Below are 20213 nucleotides of genomic sequence, written 5' to 3'. Positions count from 1 at the left end.
ACCTGTCAAACACAACAAGCTACAACTGCAGTGGCAAGGACCTTTTGAGGTGACAGCGAGGGTGGGCCAGAACGACTACAGGATCATGATGCACGGGAAAGCACGCCTGTACCACGCCAACCTGCTGCGCGCCTACATAGAGAGGACAGCCTACGGGGAGAAGAACAAAGACCAGAAGAACAAAGACAAGAAGACAGAGAAGGTTGCAGTCATCAGGGGTGAAACGAGGGGTTGCTCGTTCTTGAGGACGACCTTTCTGTCTGGAAACAGACCATCAACCTCTGCAATATCTTCAGGTTGCAAGGTTGGCAAACGCCAGACTTATGCGCTGGGCGTTGATTCTCCAACCGTACCAATTCACGGTACGCGTCATTCCGGGCGCCAACAATGTTGGAGCTGACTTTCTCTCTCGGGCTGTAGAGGAGAACATGACTGTGAGCGAAACCGAGGTTTCGTCTTGAAGAGGGGAGGTGTGTCACGATCGGGTGACAGAGACCAAGAAAGTGTCACTCAGTGGAGTGCCTGTTCTTGGTCGGTTATGATAGAAAGCGCCTGTGCGTGATATTGGACACAGCAGAGTTTGCTGACAGTGCTCCCGAGCACGGATGTTTTGTATCGCACGAGTTGTACAGTGGAGGTTTCTGCTGTCATAGCTAGGGCTGACGGTTTTTCGCTGACAGCGCACACGGGATTTTCACGGATTGAGTTTCTCGTGTCTTTTTCTGCTTGGGAGGCAGAATTGTGTATAGCTGGACTGGTTTTGTGACAAGGTCAGTCACGTGTATTTGGCTAGGTGGTCTGTCAGAGACTCAAGGACGGCACACTTGACACCCAGCGGCAGAAGGGGAAGGATCGTATACACAGTTTCTAGAGTATGATGGTTTTTCACCGAGTATTATATTCGGCACTCTAGGGGAACTTCCACGAGTTATTTCTTCTCTCTGCCACGTATTTTGCTGAGGACAAGTCGTCAACTTTCCTTCGTCGGCGATGGCTTTCGCATAAGGATTCGACAAGGGGTTCTGGACGGTTTTGGTCACTGTTGACGAACAGAGGCTGGTCCAGGGAGGAAGCGGACTTTGCTTCCATTGAGAGTACAATCATAGGCTTTTGAGGTAATAAATCATTATTTAACGCTGTTGATGAGTCTGTGTTGTGGAATGAAATACTCTCTGTTGTTCTTTCCAGGTTAGCGCATAATTTACTCTCTGTGACGCTAAAATACTAATCTGTATATGGTTTTTGCAGATAGGGAGAGAAGGACGGAAAATGACTGTTTTGTTGTTGTAAAAAGTCCATTTTGTGCAGGCCCACGTGCTCGATGAGATATTTAAAGATGACATGTTTTAAGGTGGTGGGTGAGGGGTAGCTGACATGTTTAGTGCACCGATGCTTTCTGTTTGCAGCCTTCGCTTCGTTTCGTTCGCCTCGCTTCGTTACATTCCTGTAACATCTGCACGGCTGACTCTGGCGGGAACTGTTGCACGTTGAAGCTGCGCTAACCAGGAGACCGGCTAACCAGGAGACCGGCTAACCAGCGGACCGGCTAACCAGCGAACCGGCTAACCAGCGGACCGGCTAACCAGCGAACCGACTAACCAGCATACCGGCTAAGCAGCAGCAGCAGAGATAAAGCTAAGTGCACCACGTCGTACGCACCCCGTTGACCACCGTTGTCTTTTCGTATCTATGATTTCATTGGAGTAGTGACAACGTGGGGTGTGGGACACCTGCACGAACTAGAGCTTTTCGAACAGAACATTCGCATTTAACTATATTTACACGGGTTCAGCGTGTTACTATAATTTTCTACATACTACTGGCATTTTGTCAGTGAACACTGGTTTTTTACGTGTTGAGAACGTAAAAGGAACATATTTTGAGTGAAGGCTCGAGGGAGGTGGAGAGTTTATACATAAACAGGCGTCTGAAACTTATACTTTTGTTGACTCTATTTAATTGTATGACTGCGAGAGTGGATCGTGGTGTGGTTAGTTAATTAGTAGTAATTAACCGGTTCATAATCACCTTAAGTGATATATTGAAACGTGACAATCACACGTTCACTGTTTTCCTGTTCTACTGCTTCACCATACGCTTAAGTCAAGTCAAACAGTTTATTTACCAAATGCAAAGCACAGGATTTTGTTATGGTGTATGCATAAAACTTCACACTCCTTCCACACGCATATATCATAATAAATATGTACAGATAAAGTGTTCAATTTCACTGGGCATATTTACGTGTTTAGTTAAACCTCACGCGGAACCAACCGTGAAGAATCAAAATGAACACTTACCAAGCACAAATACCTTCACATGTCTTGTCGACGTGTTCCTTGCTTTTCGTATTGCACACCACTTCAAACAATCCCAAAGTAAAACCCGACAATGTTTATTAGAATTTTTTTTATATTTGAGGATGAAAGTCGCTTGTTGTTCATTTGAGTGATTTTGATTCTCTCTGGTGCCAGGAGATTGGTTCCGAATGTCGTATGCATTCAAGGCGCTTATTTCCCTTCGTTTCTCAGCTCTGACAATGTGCATTGTTTCCCCTTTCCACTTCATTCGAACGCTTTAATAATCTCACGCGGAACCAAACCGGCACGGTTGGCCTAGTGGTAAGGCGTTAAAATTGGCAATCTAGTGGCTGCTCCGTCTGGCATTATAGGGTTTGTGCTAGGACTGGTTGGTCCGGTGTCAGAATAATGTGACTGGGTGAGACATGAAGCCTGTGCTGCGACTTCTGTCTTGTGTGTGGCGCACGTTATATGTCAAAGCAGCACCGCCCTGATATGGCCCTTCGTGGTCGGCTGGGCGTTAAGCAAACAAACAAACCAAACAAACGCAGAACCAACCCGGAAAATGACGATTACAGATCATACATACAGGTGTGTCTCCTCTCTATTTGCTTCATACACTTTGCTAATCTCACGCTGCTAAACCAATACGAAAAATACGCTAAGCTTATTTCATGTGGAACCAACCTCAAACGTCAACAACAAAATCATGCAGCAACAGAGTTGCCATGTATGTGAATATGAATACAAGTGTTTAAACAAAATTGAAGATCGCACTGTACTTACACAGAATATGAATACATCATTTGTTTAAACAAAATCAAAGATTGCACTTACACAGACTGAAAAGGCGTGGTTCGGAGCGCCGTTGTCACTTTAAATTTTCCGGTTTGTGAAGCGACTCCAAACACTGCACACTTAGCTCATTTCACGCACACACAATTATTCCCTGTTCATAAGTAGTGACTTACACAAAACGTGCAAACTCTCACGTTCTTATTCATGTCAACAACACGTCTAACCACTTAAAACCCATTGACAAAAATATAAATGTGAAAAGCCAAACAGGATCACAACACAAACACTCCCAAAAAGCAGGAACAATACATCCACACACAAGCATCAGGCGTCGACGAACGTTTGTGCGACAGGCCTCGGAAAGTGAATTAATGCACGTCGAACTAAAGTATACACACACATGGGGTAGGGGTGCGTACGAGTGGGTGGGTGGGAGGTGGGGGGTGGCGGGTATTGGGGGGAGGTGGGGGTGGCGGGTATTGGGGGGGGGGGGGGGGATTTTGGGGCCCGTCGAACTAATGTATACATACAAATAGGGTGGGAGTGAGCGGGTGAGGGGTTTGGGGCGAGGGTTGGAGATATTGGTGGGGATTTGGTGGGGGAGGGGGGTATTTACGAGAAGCGTCGAAAGGTTATGATGATGATAATTAGTTTTAACGTCCTCTTAGAACCATTTGGCCTATCTTGGGACAGGTAGAGTTGATATGCTTTATGTGGGGACAAGACACTGGACAAACATGCAAACAGAGAACACATATCATCGTGTTATATATCTGGAAGTGCTAGTCTGTTGTTGCGATATTTCAAAATGGGGATGTAAGTAATGATTGTGTACGCGGAATATGGTTGGACTGGAGCGGTTTAGTAGGCTTATTTGCTTTTTATGTATGTAGAATATGTTTATATTTGTGGCTGAATAAGTTATATAAAAAAAATATTAAAAAAATGTAAATAAAAAAAATAAAAAAATAAAAATAAAAATAGAAAAAAAGAAAAAGAAAAAATAAATCTTAATTTAACCAAAGGAAAATATTGAAACAACTTGCTAAAATAATATATCAGAATGGGGAACTTAAGTTCAGGTAGGAGGGCAGTATGTGCCTAAGCCTTGTTTGATCAATTGAGTATAGCTATGCTTTGTGTTTTAAGCGCTTTAGTTGTTCAGCGACGAAAGGTATAGACATGGGGTACGAGAGAGAGGACGGATGAGGGAGTTTGGGGTGGGGGTGTTAATAGGTGGGTGATTTGGAGGGCGGGTGGTTATTTGCGAGAAGCTGCGAAAGGTGTAGACTCTGTAATTCTCTGATCGGGTTCAAGTTTCGGCAGGTACCCGAGCGCGTGGAACAAAAGGAAAAGGGGTAGACGAAGAAACCAATGTACTATTGGCCATGAAACAGCGCAAACGGAGCGACTTGATTTATCTTATTGCCACCAGCTCTGCAGGGAGCTGAGAGAGGAAAAAGGAACAACAAAAGGCTACGGTAGGGGAATATACTTGGCGAGTGTTATTGTTGTAGCGCCTCGATAGCTCGACTCAGCGGTTCCTGGAGATGAAAGACACACCCTTTCCAGTAAAACTGAACACTGGCTCGGCTCACTGTCTCCGACCTGACCCAGCTTTTACATGGGATAAGAGCACCCCTCCACTTAGTCACATACCAACATTTAGCAGCCAGGGCTGAGGGGCACGAACCAAAAGTGGGTGCCACCCAACCAGGAGAGAACAAACTGCGGGTTCTGATTGGTTGAAATCACAACACATCTCTGTTTCAACCAATCCAACACTGCGGGCGGCTCCCGTTTGCGTGGAAACTTTCATGTGCGCCTCAGCCCTGGTTGCACTCTTCTTCTTCTTCTTCTTCCTTCGTGGGCTGAAACTCCCACGTACACTCGTGTTTTTGCACGAGTGGAATTTTACGTGTATGACCGTTTTTACCCCGCCATTTAGGCAGCCATACGCCACTTTCGGAGGAAGGTTGCACTCTGTCCACAGTAGGTTATTTTGTTGTGAGTTAATTTTCTAAAAGCCCCTAGTGGCACTTTGATAAATTAATTCATCTAAATATCTCACAACAGCATGCAGTCACGGTTTGGATTTTTGGTGTGTGTCCAAGTTTAGGGATGGTCTAAAAATAAAAAAAAAATAAAAAAAAGCCTGGTCGTGTGTGAGACGATGAGGCGAACGTTTTTCACGATGCGGAGCGGGCCTTCAAGGCGAGCGGGCCTTTAAGGCGACGTTTTTCACAAGGCGAGCGGGCCTTTAAGGCGACGTTTTTCACGAGGCGGAGCGGGCCTTTAAGGCGACGTTTTTCACAAGGCGAGCGGGCCTTTAAGGCGACGTTTTTCACGAGGCGGAGCGGGCCTTTAAGGCGACGTTTTTCACAAGGCGAGCGGGCCTTTAAGGCGACGTTTTTCACAAGGCGAGCGGGCCTTTAAGGCGACGTTTTTCACGAGGCGGAGCGGGCCTTTAAGGCGACGTTTTTCACGGTGCGGAGCGGGCCTTTAAGGCGACGTTTTACCCGAGGCGGAGCGGGCCTTTAAGGCGACGTTTTTCACGAGGCGAGCGGGCCTTTAAGGCGACATTTTTCACGAGGCGGGGCGGGCCTTTAAGGCGACGTTTTTCACGAGGCGGAGCGGGCCTTTAAGGCGACGTTTTTCACGAGGCGAGCGGGCCTTTAAGGCGACGTTTTTCACGAGGCGGGGCGGGCCTTTAAGGCGACGTTTTTCACGAGGCGGAGCGGGCCTTTAAGGCGACGTTTTTCACGAGGCGAGCGGGCCTTTAAGGCGACGTTTTTCACAAGGCGAGCGGGCCTTTAAGGCGACGTTTTTCACGAGGCGGAGCGGGCCTTTAAGGCGACGTTTTTCACGAGGCGAGCGGGCCTTTAAGGCGACGTTTTTCACGAGGCGGAGCGGGCCTTTAAGGCGACGTTTTTCACGAGGCGAGCGGGCCTTTAAGGCGACGTTTTTCACAAGGCGAGCGGGCCTTTAAGGCGACGTTTTTCACGAGGCGGAGCGGGCCTTTAAGGCGACATTTTTCTCGAGGCGGGGCGGGCCTTTAAGGCGACGTTTTTCACGAGGCGGAGCGGGCCTTTAAGGCGACGTTTTTCACGAGGCGAGCGGGCCTTTAAGGCGACGTTTTTCACAAGGCGAGCGGGCCTTTAAGGCGACGTTTTTCACGAGGCGGAGCGGGCCTTTAAGGCGACGTTTTTCACAAGGCGAGCGGGCCTTTAAGGCGACGTTTTTCACAAGGCGAGCGGGCCTTTAAGGCGACGTTTTTCACGAGGCGGAGCGGGCCTTTAAGGCGACGTTTTTCACGAGGCGAGCGGGCCTTTAAGGCGACATTTTTCACGAGGCGGGGCGGGCCTTTAAGGCGACGTTTTTCACGAGGCGGAGCGGGCCTTTAAGGCGACGTTTTTCACGAGGCGAGCGGGCCTTTAAGGCGACGTTTTTCACAAGGCGAGCGGGCCTTTAAGGCGACATTTTTCACGAGGCGGGGCGGGCCTTTAAGGCGACGTTTTTCACGAGGCGGAGCGGGCCTTTAAGGCGACGTTTTTCACGAGGCGAGCGGGCCTTTAAGGCGACGTTTTTCACAAGGCGAGCGGGCCTTTAAGGCGACGTTTTTCACGAGGCGGAGCGGGCCTTTAAGGCGACGTTTTTCACAAGGCGAGCGGGCCTTTAAGGCGACGTTTTTCACAAGGCGAGCGGGCCTTTAAGGCGACGTTTTTCACGAGGCGGAGCGGGCCTTTAAGGCGACGTTTTTCACAAGGCGAGCGGGCCTTTAAGGCGACGTTTTTCACGAGGCGGAGCGGGCCTTTAAGGCGACGTTTTTCACGAGGCGAGCGGGCCTTTAAGGCGACGTTTTTCACAAGGCGAGCGGGCCTTTAAGGCGACGTTTTTCACGAGGCGGAGCGGGCCTTTAAGGCGACATTTTTCTCGAGGCGGGGCGGGCCTTTAAGGCGACGTTTTTCACGAGGCGGAGCGGGCCTTTAAGGCGACGTTTTTCACGAGGCGAGCGGGCCTTTAAGGCGACGTTTTTCACGAGGCGAGCGGGCCTTTAAGGCGACGTTTTTCACGAGGCGGAGCGGGCCTTTAAGGCGACGTTTTTCACAAGGCGAGCGGGCCTTTAAGGCGACGTTTTTCACAAGGCGAGCGGGCCTTTAAGGCGACGTTTTTCACGAGGCGGAGCGGGCCTTTAAGGCGACGTTTTTCACGAGGCGGGGCGGGCCTTTAAGGCGACGTTTTTCACGAGGCGGAGCGGGCCTTTAAGGCGACGTTTTTCACGAGGCGGAGCGGGCCTTTAAGGCGACGTTTTCACGAGGCGGAGCAGGCCTTTAAAGCGACGTTTTTCACGAGGCGGAGCGGGCCTTTAAGGCGACGTTTTTCACGAGGCGGAGCGGGCCTTTAAGGCGACGTTTTTCACGAGGCGGAGCGGGCCTTTAAGGCGACGTTTTTCACGAGGCGGGGCGGGCCTTTAAGGCGACGTTTTTCACGAGGCGAAGCGGGCCTTTAAGGCGACGTTTTTCACGAGGCGGGGCGGGCCTTTAAGGCGACGTTTTTCACAAGGCGAGCGGGCCTTTAAGGCGACGTTTTTCACAAGGCGAGCGGGCCTTCAAGGCGACGCTCTCTATTATGGACTCGGTTTGTATGCCGAACATTCCTGTTTCATTCCGCTATTTTTCGTCACTACTATACAATTTCCTGAGGTTTTGTGTTCCAATGGTGCTATGTACTGACATAATTATGAGCGGTGTTTAATGTCTTTCGTTCCACTGAATAATCTTGTCTGGTTTTGGATTGCTTCTTGGAGCGCTAGCAGTTCCACTCTGTCAGAAAACCAGTCTAAAGGACATTAATAAAACTCGTCATATGAATTAACACTACGAACGACGGTTACTTTCAACTTCCATTGGCCCATTCCAAGGCTGGGCCTAGTGTAGAAGAGAGAGGGGGGGGGGTCCCAAATGAGGCAGAGGTACAGGAGCAGGCCAGGGCCCCCCCCCCCCCCCCCCCCCCCCCCCGCCATATGCTGTTGAAATTTGCAATTGAAAGGAGTATTTTGGGTCTCTCTTTAAGAAAACTCCTACATTTGCCGGATAAGGGGGGGGGGGGGGGAGGGGGTATTTCTGGAACCCGGACCTCCCCCCCCCCCCCCTCCATCCTCCCTCCCCCCCCCCCCCTCGGCCCCTAGATCCCGCTCTGCATTTTGGTTTTATTGTGACAAAAAGAGAGCAGGTGTGATGACGAAAGATGTTTTTCTCTGTTTGTTCAAGAGAGATTTAGCTAAACATTCCAAGATCACTTTTTGAACTGTGGAAAGTTCCAGATTAAAGGCAGAGGAAGGAGGGCTGACGCGCGGAACATACAACAACGAGCGAGGTAGGTATATGCGTTTTAAGCAAAACACTATGTGTTACTCCATACCCCCCGCCCTCCATGGAACTTCTTGACACCAACATATTGGAAGGGGCGTTTGCCCAGTCGATAGAGGCGCTGGCTTTACAACCGGTTGCTACTATCAGCGTGGGTTCAACCCCCAAGTTCGGCGCGGGATGTGTGTCCCAGAGTCAACTTTGTGCAGACTCTCCTCGGTGTCCGAACACCCCCGTGTGCATGCATGCGCACGATAAAGATCCCAGGGTAACAGCGAAAGTCTAGGGCCTTACATGCATGCAAAAGTATGAAACCTCGGTGTCCAACAGCCCATAAAGTAACCATTTCAGCACTGACCCAAGACGACCCAACCCGGTTCCTAGCCCATTTTAGGTCTCCTCTAGCAGCCGGCAGCCAGCTGTCTACGCGCGCGTATCTCCAGACTCGGATATGGAACACGAAGAGGGTCAAATGCTCGAGCAAGTACTCGCGCATTTACTCGAGCACTTTCGAAACTGCTCGAGTAAATGCGCGAGTACTTCTGAAAATGCTCGCGCACTTTCGAAACTGCTCGAGGAAATGCGCGAGCACTTTTGAAAATGCTCGAGCAGTTTCAAACTGCTCGCGCACTTTCAGAACTGCTCGAGCACTTTCAAAGTACTCGCGCATTTAAATGCGCGAGTACTTTCTCGCGTATTTCCGAGAAGTAACGAGCGGGTAAAGCAAAAACTTGTCGCGGAACAGTCATCTTTTTATGCGAGCGACCTCTTGAGACACCGTGCACATGAGCCGAGGCGAGCCAAAGCCAAAAAAGTTAACAATTTGAATTTAAAAGTACACTGATACTTACCGATCGACCATCCCAGTAGGTCTGTCCGCCAATTCCCTGATGCGATCGTTAATAATCCCAGCGACCGCCCTTCCCGCCTCCATGACGACTACAGATGCGTCGTTTCAGTAAATTTTCCGGGTCAAGTTTTCAATAAACCCAACCAATGACTTCGGTACAACTCGGGAATCTCCGATTCAAAAGTACTCGCGCATTTACTCGAGCAGTTTCGAAAGTGCTCGAGTAAATGCGCGAGTACTTGCTCGAGCATTTGACCCTCTTCGTGTTCCATACTCGGACTCAAGGCGCAGGGATCTATATATGCCGTGTGAGATAGAATATTTTACACAATACATCACGCATTCACATCGACCAGCAGATCGCTGCCATTTCGGCGCATATCCTACTTTTCACGGCCTATTATTCCAAGTCACACGGGTATTTTGGTGGACATTTTTTATCTATGCCTATACAATTTTGCCAGGAAAGACCCTTTTGTCAATCGTGGGATCTTTAACGTGCACACCCCAATGTAGTGTACACGATGGGACCTCGGTTTTTCGTCTCATCCGAAAGACTAGCACTTGAACCCACCACCTAGGTTAGGAAAGGGGGGAGAAAATTGCTAACGCCCTGACCCAGGGTCGAACTCGCAACCTCTCGCTTCCGAGCGCAAGTGCGTTACCACTCGGCCACCCAGTCGTTACCACTCGGCCACCCAGTCGTTACCACTCGGCCACCCAGTCGTTACCACTCGGCCACCCAGTCGTTACCACTCGGCCACCCAGTCGTTACCACTCGGCCACCCAGTCGTTACCACTCGGCCACCCAGTCGTTACCACTCGGCCACCCAGTCGTTACCACTCGGCCACCCAGTCGTTACCACTCGGCCACCCAGTCGTTACCACTCGGCCACCCAGTCGTTACCACTCGGCCACCCAGTCGTTACCACTCGGCCACCCAGTCGTTACCACTCGGCCACCCAGTCGTTACCACTCGGCCACCCAGTCGTTACCACTCGGCCACCCAGTCGTTACCACTCGGCCACCCAGTCGTTACCACTCGGCCACCCAGTCGTTACCACTCGGCCACCCAGTCGTTACCACTCGGCCACCCAGTCGTTACCACTCGGCCACCCAGTCGTTACCACTCGGCCACCCAGTCGTTACCACTCGGCCACCCAGTCGTTACCACTCGGCCACCCAGTCGTTACCACTCGGCCACCCAGTCTATATGCGTTTTAAAGGATAAGACACAGAAATGCGAATGAACTACTATCAATATCATCCTCAAATAACTTGAGCCAAGATGTGCTATTGGTTTGATTTTATAGGTTTCACTCTGTGTGTTTTTCCTCTTACGTATATCTCTGGTTTCTTATCGCTTATGAGTTTATTTGTTTCCATCGGCAGAGACACATGATGACACATACGGGAGAAACGCCATACGCCTGCCCTCATTGTACAGTGACATTTGCCATCAAACGGGGTTTGCAGAGACACATGATAACACATACAGGAGAAAAGCCACACGCCTGCCCTCATTGTACAGTGACATTTGCCATCAAACGGGGTTTGCAGAGACACATGATAACACATACAGGAGAAAAGCCACACGCCTGCCCTCATTGTACAGTGACATTTGCCATCAAACGGAGTTTGCAGAGACACATGATAACACATACAGGAGAAAAGCCATACGCCTGCCCTCATTGTACAGTGACATTTGCCATCAAACGGGGTTTGCAGAGACACATGATAACACATACAGGAGAAAAGCCACACGCCTGCCCACATCAGTTGTACAGCAAAAATAGTGCTCGCAAAACAATTTGAAGATAGACCTACAAACTGCGAACACTTTCAGCTGCGAAACGATCGGTGATCTTCGCGACAAATAATAACTTAATAAGGTTTCAAGGGACACAAGAAGCGACATTTCAGTTTTCACGAGTCGGAAATGTTTGGACTTTCTTTCCTCAGATGAAAAAAATAAACTCATACGAGGAATGCACTGACGACATTTTATGTACGACAGGAGCCTATGAGCAGCTGCTTCTTTGTTATTGTGATGCTTTGGATGGCTGCAGGCTTGACTTCGCACAGAAAAAGAACTGGCAGCAGAAAATAGCAAGTCGTTTATTGGTACTTGTACTTTGCTACATCGTTTCCCTGATGATTTCTTCGACACCAGGAGACTACAAGTATTGTTAAAATACAATGGAACCTCCCTTTTAAGACCCCCCCCCCCCCCCCGGAATGATATGGTAAAGGCATGCTGTCAGCACAGAGCTGTAAATGTAACGTTTTGTTTTGTCAATAAGTAAACTTTCCAATCAAGTACAATTTTTAGGGGATTCACGCCAAGCTGTGATTACAATCGAAGGAGCACTCATGAGCACGCTTGTTGTTGTTACTTTTTTTTCAATGTCCAGTATTTTATATATTAGTGTTCCGACAACAGTTACAACACTTCTGGGGCGGGGATGTAGCTCAGTTGGTAGCGCGCTGGATTTGTATTCAGTTGACCGCTGTCAGCGTGAGTTCGATCCCAGGTTCGGCGGAAATTTATTTCAGAGTCAACTTTGTGTGCAGACTCTCTTCGGTGTCCGAACCCTTCCCCCGTGTACACTACATTGGGTGTGCACGTTAAAGATCCCACGATTGACAAAATGGTCTTTCCTGGCAAAATTGCTTAGGCACAGTTAATAATTGTCTACCTATACCCGTGTGACTTGGAATAATAGGCCGTGAAAGGTAAATATGCGCCGAAATGGCTGCAATCTACTGGCCGTATAAAAATTTCATCTCACGCGGCATCACTGCAGAGCGCCTAGAACTGTACCCACGGAATATGCGCGATATAAGCGTCATTGATTGATTGATTGATTCTGCTGAGGGGCCAGTCACTTTAACAGAGCGCCTATGACTGAGCCTATGAAGAGGTCTGTAATTGTAGCGCTTGGATGGCGATATGCTAAGCTATGTAGAGAGGTCAAACTCGTGTCACAAAATAGCACACGGTACCATAAACTATGGTGCCGAATGTAACGGAATCTGTACATATATAACCTTCACGCTTCACCGGTGCTGAAATCTGAACGGCCGTAGCGGTTCCTTTAAAGTGTGGGTCACCGTTTAATTTCAGTGTCTCTCTTAGAAAGGTGAAATGTCGTCAGGGAATAGAACATTGTGGCACGAACTATGGTGCAGAACTTAAAAAAATTTGTACATAACCTTCAGGCTTCACTTGTGCGGCAAAGAGAAAAGCCGTACATGTAGTGGTTCTTTTAAAGTGTGGGTCACCCTTTAATTTGGGTCTCTTTGAGGGGTGAGATGTCGCCAGGGAATGGAACATTGTACCATTAACTATGGTGCAGAACTGAACAAAAAAATTACATAACCTTCAGACTTCACTGGTGCCGCAAAGTGATAAGCCGTACATGTAGTGGTTATTTTAAAGTGTGGGTCGCCCTTTACTGAATTTGTCTCTCTGTGAGAAGTGAAATGTTTGCAGGGAATAGAACACAGTATCATTTCTGAATGGAACGGAGTCTTTGACTATAACCTTCACACGCTTTGCTGGTGCCGCAAAGTGAAATGCCGCACATGTAGAGGTTCTTTTAAAGCGTGGGTCACCCTATAATTTGTCCGTTTTAAAGAAGTTATGTGGAAGCAAAAAACAGATCATGGTGTCATAATCTCTGGTGTCGAAAGCGACAGAAAATGTGCATAACCATCTCGCTTCATTGGTGCCGTAAAATTGGAGGCGTGTGCGTGTGTGCGTATGTGTTAGTGTTTGTGTCAGTGTGTGTGTGCGTGTGTGTGTGTGCGTGTGGGGGGGGGGGGGGTGCGTATGTGTGTGTGTGTGTGAGTGCGCACGAGCGCGTGTGCCCCCCCCCCCTCTCTCTCTCTCTTACTCACTATTCTAACAAGTCATCTATTGGTTCGTTCTAACTATAATTATTATATTTTACTCTTTCCTTCCAGTAACGAATACCATATCCTTCCTTGACTCAAATGTTACAAGATGTGTTTCCTTGCATAAGGTGACTCATGCTTTAACATTTGAGGTAATACAATAGTACAGAAGCGTTGCGACTTATGATAGGTAAGGCGTACTGTATTGACATTATTATGATAGAGTGGTAGGTATATCTTCGTGAGAAAATTGCTTCCTGTCTTTCCCTTTCATTATAGCAATAGACGCTTGAAAGAAAATGTGATTTGGCATAAATCTCCATCAACGTAGGGGATTATTCAGAGAAAAGAAATTGTTGCGGAATGTTAGAGACAAAAAGGCTCAAATACGCTCATAGTGGCTCGCAAACACGCGCACAATCAGACAGACAGACAGGCAGGCACTCACACACACACACACACACACACACACACACACACACACACACACACACACACACACACACACACACATACACACACACAACATACACACACACACACAACCACTCACACACACACACACAAACACACACACACATGCACACGCACACGTCCGCACTCACATAACATGCGCGCTCGCACACACGCACACAAACAAACGTGCGTGTGTATCTGTTTATGTCTGTGTATTTGTGCTTGTCTTTATGTCCGTACCTGTTCTGTCCATCCGTCCTCATCATCGTATCTATGTGTTTTTTTCATCCTTCGTCATATTATGCCACTATACCACTTCGGACTGAAATTCTCCTAAAACTTAAGATTTCACGGACTAAAAAAACAAGAGAGGTATATGTTATTGGAACGTTTAATTCAGAACAAATCAAAAATGTACATTCATATTTTGAATGTAAAATTAATGTGATATGTGAATGTAACATTTGGTTTTGTCTTAAAAGTCCTTGTTTACATTTGTATACCGAAATCGCCATTTGACCATTAAAATGCAGAGTTATTATCTACAAATATCAACAATACACCCCCTTTCGATCAGGAAAGACGAAGCCAGTGTAGCCGTTTGAAAATTCATTGTAGTATTCCAGCGTAGTACTCATAGTAGGATATCCTTATTTGGAAAATGCCAAGCGCAAAACTCCTCTCAAATCCCGTGCATTTCGTTCGTTTAAACAAAAGCGTGGACAGCGCTCCAGTGTCAAACTGTTGCTGCACTTGTTTGGGCGTGGCTATAAGCATAGTGACATGAATTTGATTGGTCAGTATTTTTAGGCAAAGCACATGTTCTCAGCAAACAGAAAACAAAATATTGGAAGCGTGAGTCACGCTACCCAAATATAAAATCTTTTTTTACATGTATTTTTTTTTTCTATAACTTTTTCCCCATGGTTCATTCATCATCTGACATAACTTTTTAGCAAAATCTAACCATAAGATTATTGAAAAAAAGCAAAAATGTAGACGACCACCTTTAAATTAAACGTTTCAATTACATACCTTTCTCGTTTCTTGATTCTGAATGCAGAACATTTTGAAAATGTTGTCCGATTGTCCGATGAATGTTGTCCGATAAATGTTGTCTAACTGATTAGTGTTTGTCAGTGCACTTAATTAAAAGACCGCTGGGTCGATATATCTGAGAACCTGACGTTTTATTTTGTCAATAATCAAACGTGTCAATAATCAAACGTGTCAATAATCAAACGTTTCAATAACATACCTTTCTTGATGTGTGGGTTTTTTTTTATCTGAATGTGAGAACGCTTGCATTTGATTTCTTGGGCCTGTTCTTGCTATTCATGCGTTATCCATTGTCTTTGATGTTGTAAGAATCTCCCGGTTGTTGTTGTATGGTCTCTGACTTTAGCGCCTCTGATATATGGGATCAGTCGCTGTTAGTGTTGTCGAGCCAGGCAGAAGAGTATGATGACAAGAGCCAATGACTTCTGTATTGAGTTGTTTACCACAGAGGTATATATAACGGGAAAGACCTGAATTCGCTGACTGGTGCAGTGTTAAAAACCCAAACCAGGTACAGTCGAACCTAACCAAGAGACCACCTGTCCATAAAGACCACCTGCCCATTAAGACCACCCCAAAGAATCCCCGACGGTTTTGACGACTATATAAATCAACTGTCCATAAAGACCACCTGTCTAAAAAGACCACTTTTGCTCAGTCTCTTGGGTGGTCTCTTTAGACAGGTTCGACTGTAATGAAAAGAGCCGATAACTTCTTCTGTGTTGAGTTAAAGAAATAAACAAGCTAATGAAAAGACCCAATGACTTCTGTATTGAGTTGTTTACCAGATAGGAATACCATAACGGGATAGACCTGAATTCGTCGTCTTCTCTATGGGGTTTAAGAAACAAACAAGCTAATGAAAAGAGCCAATAACTTCTGCATTGAGTTGTTTACCAGATAGGAATACCATAACGGGATAGACCTGAATTCGCTGACTTGTCTCTACCGTTAAAGAAACAAACAAGCCAATGAAAAGAGCCCATAACTTCTGTATTGAGTTTTGTAACAGATAGGTAAACGTACAGTGGTTTCTGTATTGAGTTGTTTAACAGATAGGTAAACATACCGTGGTTTCTGTATTGAGTTGTTTAACAAATAGGTAAACATACCGTGGTTTCTGTATTGAGTTGTTTAACAAATAGGTAAACATACAGTGGTTTCTGTATTGAGTTGTTTAACAAATAGGTAAACATACAGTGGTTTCTGTATTGAGTTTTTTAACAGATAGGTAAACATACCGTGGTTTCTGTATTGAGTTTTGTAACAGATAGGTAAACGTACAGTGGTTTCTGTATTGAGTTGTTTAACAGATAGGTAAACATACCGTGGTTTCTGTATTGAGTTGTTTAACAGATAGGTAAACGTACAGTGGTTTCTGTATTGAGTTGTTTAACAGATAGGTAAACATACCGTGGTTTCTGTATTGAGTTGTTTAACAAATAGGTAAACATACAGTGGTTTCTGTATTGAGTTGTTTAACAAATAGGTAAACATACCGTGGTTTCTGTATTGAGTTGTTTAACAAATAGGTAAACATACAGTGGTTTCTGTATTGAGTTGTTTAACAAATAGGTAAACATACAGTGGTTTCTGTATTGAGTTTTTTAACAGATAGGTAAACATACAGTGGTTTCTGTATTGAGTTTTTTAACAGATAGATAAACATACAGTGGTTTCTGTATTGAGTTGGTTAACAAATAGGTAAACATACAGTGGTTTCTGTATTGAGTTGTTTAACAGATAGGTAAACATACAGTGGTTTCTGTATTGAGTTGTTTAACAGATAGATAAACATACAGTGGTTTCTATATTGAGTTGGTTAACAAATAGGTAAACATACAGTGGTTTCTGTATTGAGTTGGTTAGCAGGTCAGTATGGTCAGTATGGTCAGAAGGCCGCACAAGGACCTGTGATTTTTGGAATATTGACCATGTAGGTAGACAGACGTAATGATCTAGCAAGTGGTTTTGAGACACGTTCATTATTGGTATCATAAGTGTCTCTCCGTCTACTTAAAAGATCATTGGGTCGACTTACTGTAAATTATTATTATTATTATTATGAACATTTGTGCGCCTAATCTAAATATAGCCCTAGGCGCTTACAACATATACAATATATAGTGCAGTGAACATTATACGAAACACAAATCGACAAGGACCAAGACACTCGGATTCATACACTCGCAGACAGACGCACAGCGAGAACGCGACGCACTCACTCATACCAACTACAGGCACATGCATTCTGAAGACGGAAAAACAGTCATAAATAAATAAATAAATTATTGGATACATAAAGTTAGTTGAGAGAAGAAGAATAGAGCTGGAAAGGGAAGAAGAAGGAGAGAGAAGGAGACAGATTAAGGACCAGCAGGAGAGGGGGATGGGTGGTCATTAACAGACTAGTGAGGGAAGAGGTGTGTTTTGAGTGAGGTTTTGAATGATTGCATATGTTCTGCGCGAACTTAGAATCCGGTTTCATTCTAGAATGGACCGGGTCCAGGTTGGAATTCTAACCCTGCGCAAGTACAGGGGTGCCATTCTAGAATGAAACCCTTGTTGCTGGTCCATTCTAGAATCGGCCGTGCGCAAGGTTGGAATTTGGGTCCAAGTTGGAATAGTCATTTCAGTTAGACTATCACACAGCCAAAGCCACAAATGTGGATTTTCTGTTTGTTTTTGTTTTTTGTGTGTTTGGTTGGGTTTTTTTTCGGGTTTTTTACACTTTACTCAAAGACATCGTGAATTGGGATTGTGATGTTCTGAAAGTGATTACGATTTTGAGAGACACTCAGCACTGATCGCTACGAACGGAAATTTCCGGACTGACAGTGTTTTGCCGATCTCGCTTGTAACTTTTAATCTTATTCATATACATGAAGTTGGTCTTCTGAATTGTGAAGATATAATGTCAACTTTTTTTAAAACCTGTGACAACAGCTCTATAACTCACTCTGTCCTTCTGTTGGTCTGTCTGTCGGTTAGTCGGTCTGACCGTCTGTCTGTCTGTCTGTCTGTCAAAAAAATTGTCAAAAAACCGGACATTTCCGAGAGGGAGACAGCGCTGACATTGCAAGCGGCCGCAACCGGCTCTCATCACAAAAACAACTGCCCTGCAAACAATACCGCCCTGGTAGTCCCCCTTGCTATGGTCTGCCTTTGTTTATTGCGTACTCAGGAGTGTCAACTTTCTTGACATGACATGACATCGCAAGATCGCCAAAGGATTTTTTTCAGGGGTAGACAAATCAGCCCCATTTTATCAAAGGGAAGGTGCAGGTGGAGATAATTCAAGGGAAGACAACTCTGTCTTACCTACAAACATTACGGCCCCCTTTATTCAAGGGTTTCATTCTAGAATGGCACCCCTGTACTTGCGCAGGGTTAGAATTCCAACCTGGACCCGGTCCATTCTAGAATGAAACCGGATTCTAAGTTCGCGCAGAACACATAGATGTGGAGTGTTTGAGTGAGTGCGGGAGTTGGATGGGGCCTTGTAAGAGAAGGTGCGCTGGCCATATGTTTTGGTGCGTGCTGGTGGTATCCTAAAAAGGCGGGTGTCTGCGGAGGATCTTAGGGAGCGAGAGGGGGAGTAGACATCAAGAAGGTCAGAAAGATAGCTGGGGGACGATAGATCAAAGTTTCTAAGGCAGAGTGTGGAGATCTTGAACTGAATCCTCTGTTGAACAGGCAGCCAGTGCAGGGTTTGAAGAAGAGGGGTGATGTGGTCGTGCTTGGAAGAGCGAAAGATGAGGCGGGCGGCATGATTCTGAACACGCTGAAGCTTTTCGATGATGTAGTTGTAGACTAGGACAGATTTCAGAAAATCTAACACCCTCGGGCATTTGTGGGTAATTAATGGCAACAGGTTGTTTCTTATAGATTTGGGTGTGCTGAATCCATTTCTGCCTGTTGCCAAAGTCAAACATGCCTATATTCGTTACTATTCAACGGTTTCCAAGATGGCCGCCATGATATCAAGAGACTACTAATTCTCAAACAAATGCTTATATCTTTGGTGTTTTTAGAGATACAGTGTTAATGTTTGGCTAGTTGGTAGATGACCGATAGGCAATGGTTGCCTTGTCAGAGTATTTGACCTTGACCTTAAGTCAAGGTCACATGAGACTTGACAATATTGACTTGTACTGTTTTGTCATGTGTGCATTTTAAGTTGTCTTTTGGCAGTAAACTACTGCGAACTAATCACTAAAAATAAGTGATATTACCCAGTAGGTATTCAGCATTAAAATGAATATACAATGATGATCATTTTGACAAGGTCAAGGTCATTTTGACCCCATATTTCAGATGTGTTTAAACTTGGACGCCATCAAGATTTGCAGTGGCTCATCTGTTGTACACACTGGACATCTGATTCAACAATTACATTTCAGCAGGGGTTCAGATCAATGGTGCACAATCAACTAGGTCAAAGGTCAAGGTCAAGGTCAAAGGTCACTATTTGGACCATTTATTCTCAAAAACGGGGCCTAAAATAGAGATAGGCCATTTGTGAGTAATTATGGTGTGCTCTTCCCATTTCTGCTGTATGACAAAGTGTATATTTGCTAGTTTGTCCTGTATCATTAAATATTCAAAATGGCCGCCACAAGCCTGAAAACTCACCCACACACAAAAACTGACAATTCTTTAAACATAACCACTCTATTTATTATCAACTTTTGTTTCAACATACGTTTGTATCAATAACGTTGCATAATCAGTACAAATTTCAACAACATTTAAGATGTTATGGTATTTCTGTGGCAATTATAACACAATATACACAAATCTCAAATGGGCTAAAGCTGAATATCAGAATCTGCTGGTAGTGAGGCTCGGTGGTCTCCATACGTCCCTCAACTTCCTCAAAACCATCGGGCGTCACATGGAGTGCTCTGGTCTTCTGGATCTGTGGGTCGAGAGCAATATCCTTGGCCCGAAAACAGCTGAACAGGTGCTGGCAGGCAAGTCCTATGTCAGAGGGATGCGAACTCATAAGTTGACCTGGCAAGCCTTATGGAGAATACTCCTACCACTGTTGCTGCAGTACGTCCACGGCAGTGATGATGAGCTCGCACAAGAGATTGAAGACGAGATGGTTCGTGATGACACAGCAGCACTTGTACATCTTCTTGCCAACAAACGCTTCACAGACCTTGTGGACTCGTTTGCTGCTTCGCGGGCCAATCCAAACTTCCAGTTCTGGTGGGAGTACCTGAAGATGGTAGAAATTCTCCTCCAGTTTACACGCACCAGTAGAGATGGCGACTGGAATCTGCATCTTCAAGGTTTCACGGCAATGCTCCCCTACTTCATGAGATATGATCATACCAACTATGCTCGATGGGGCACAGTCTACGTCAGTGAAATGAATCAGCTCCCCGAAGAAGTGAAGAAGGAATTTGAAGCTGGGCACTTTGTTGTGAAGAGGAGCCAGAGCAAGTTCAACCAGGTGGACCCAGATCAAAG

Source organism: Littorina saxatilis, linkage group LG11 (genome assembly GCF_037325665.1).
Source record: "Littorina saxatilis isolate snail1 linkage group LG11, US_GU_Lsax_2.0, whole genome shotgun sequence".
Taxonomy (NCBI): domain Eukaryota; kingdom Metazoa; phylum Mollusca; class Gastropoda; order Littorinimorpha; family Littorinidae; genus Littorina; species Littorina saxatilis.
Note: the sequence above shows the minus strand (reverse complement) of the source record.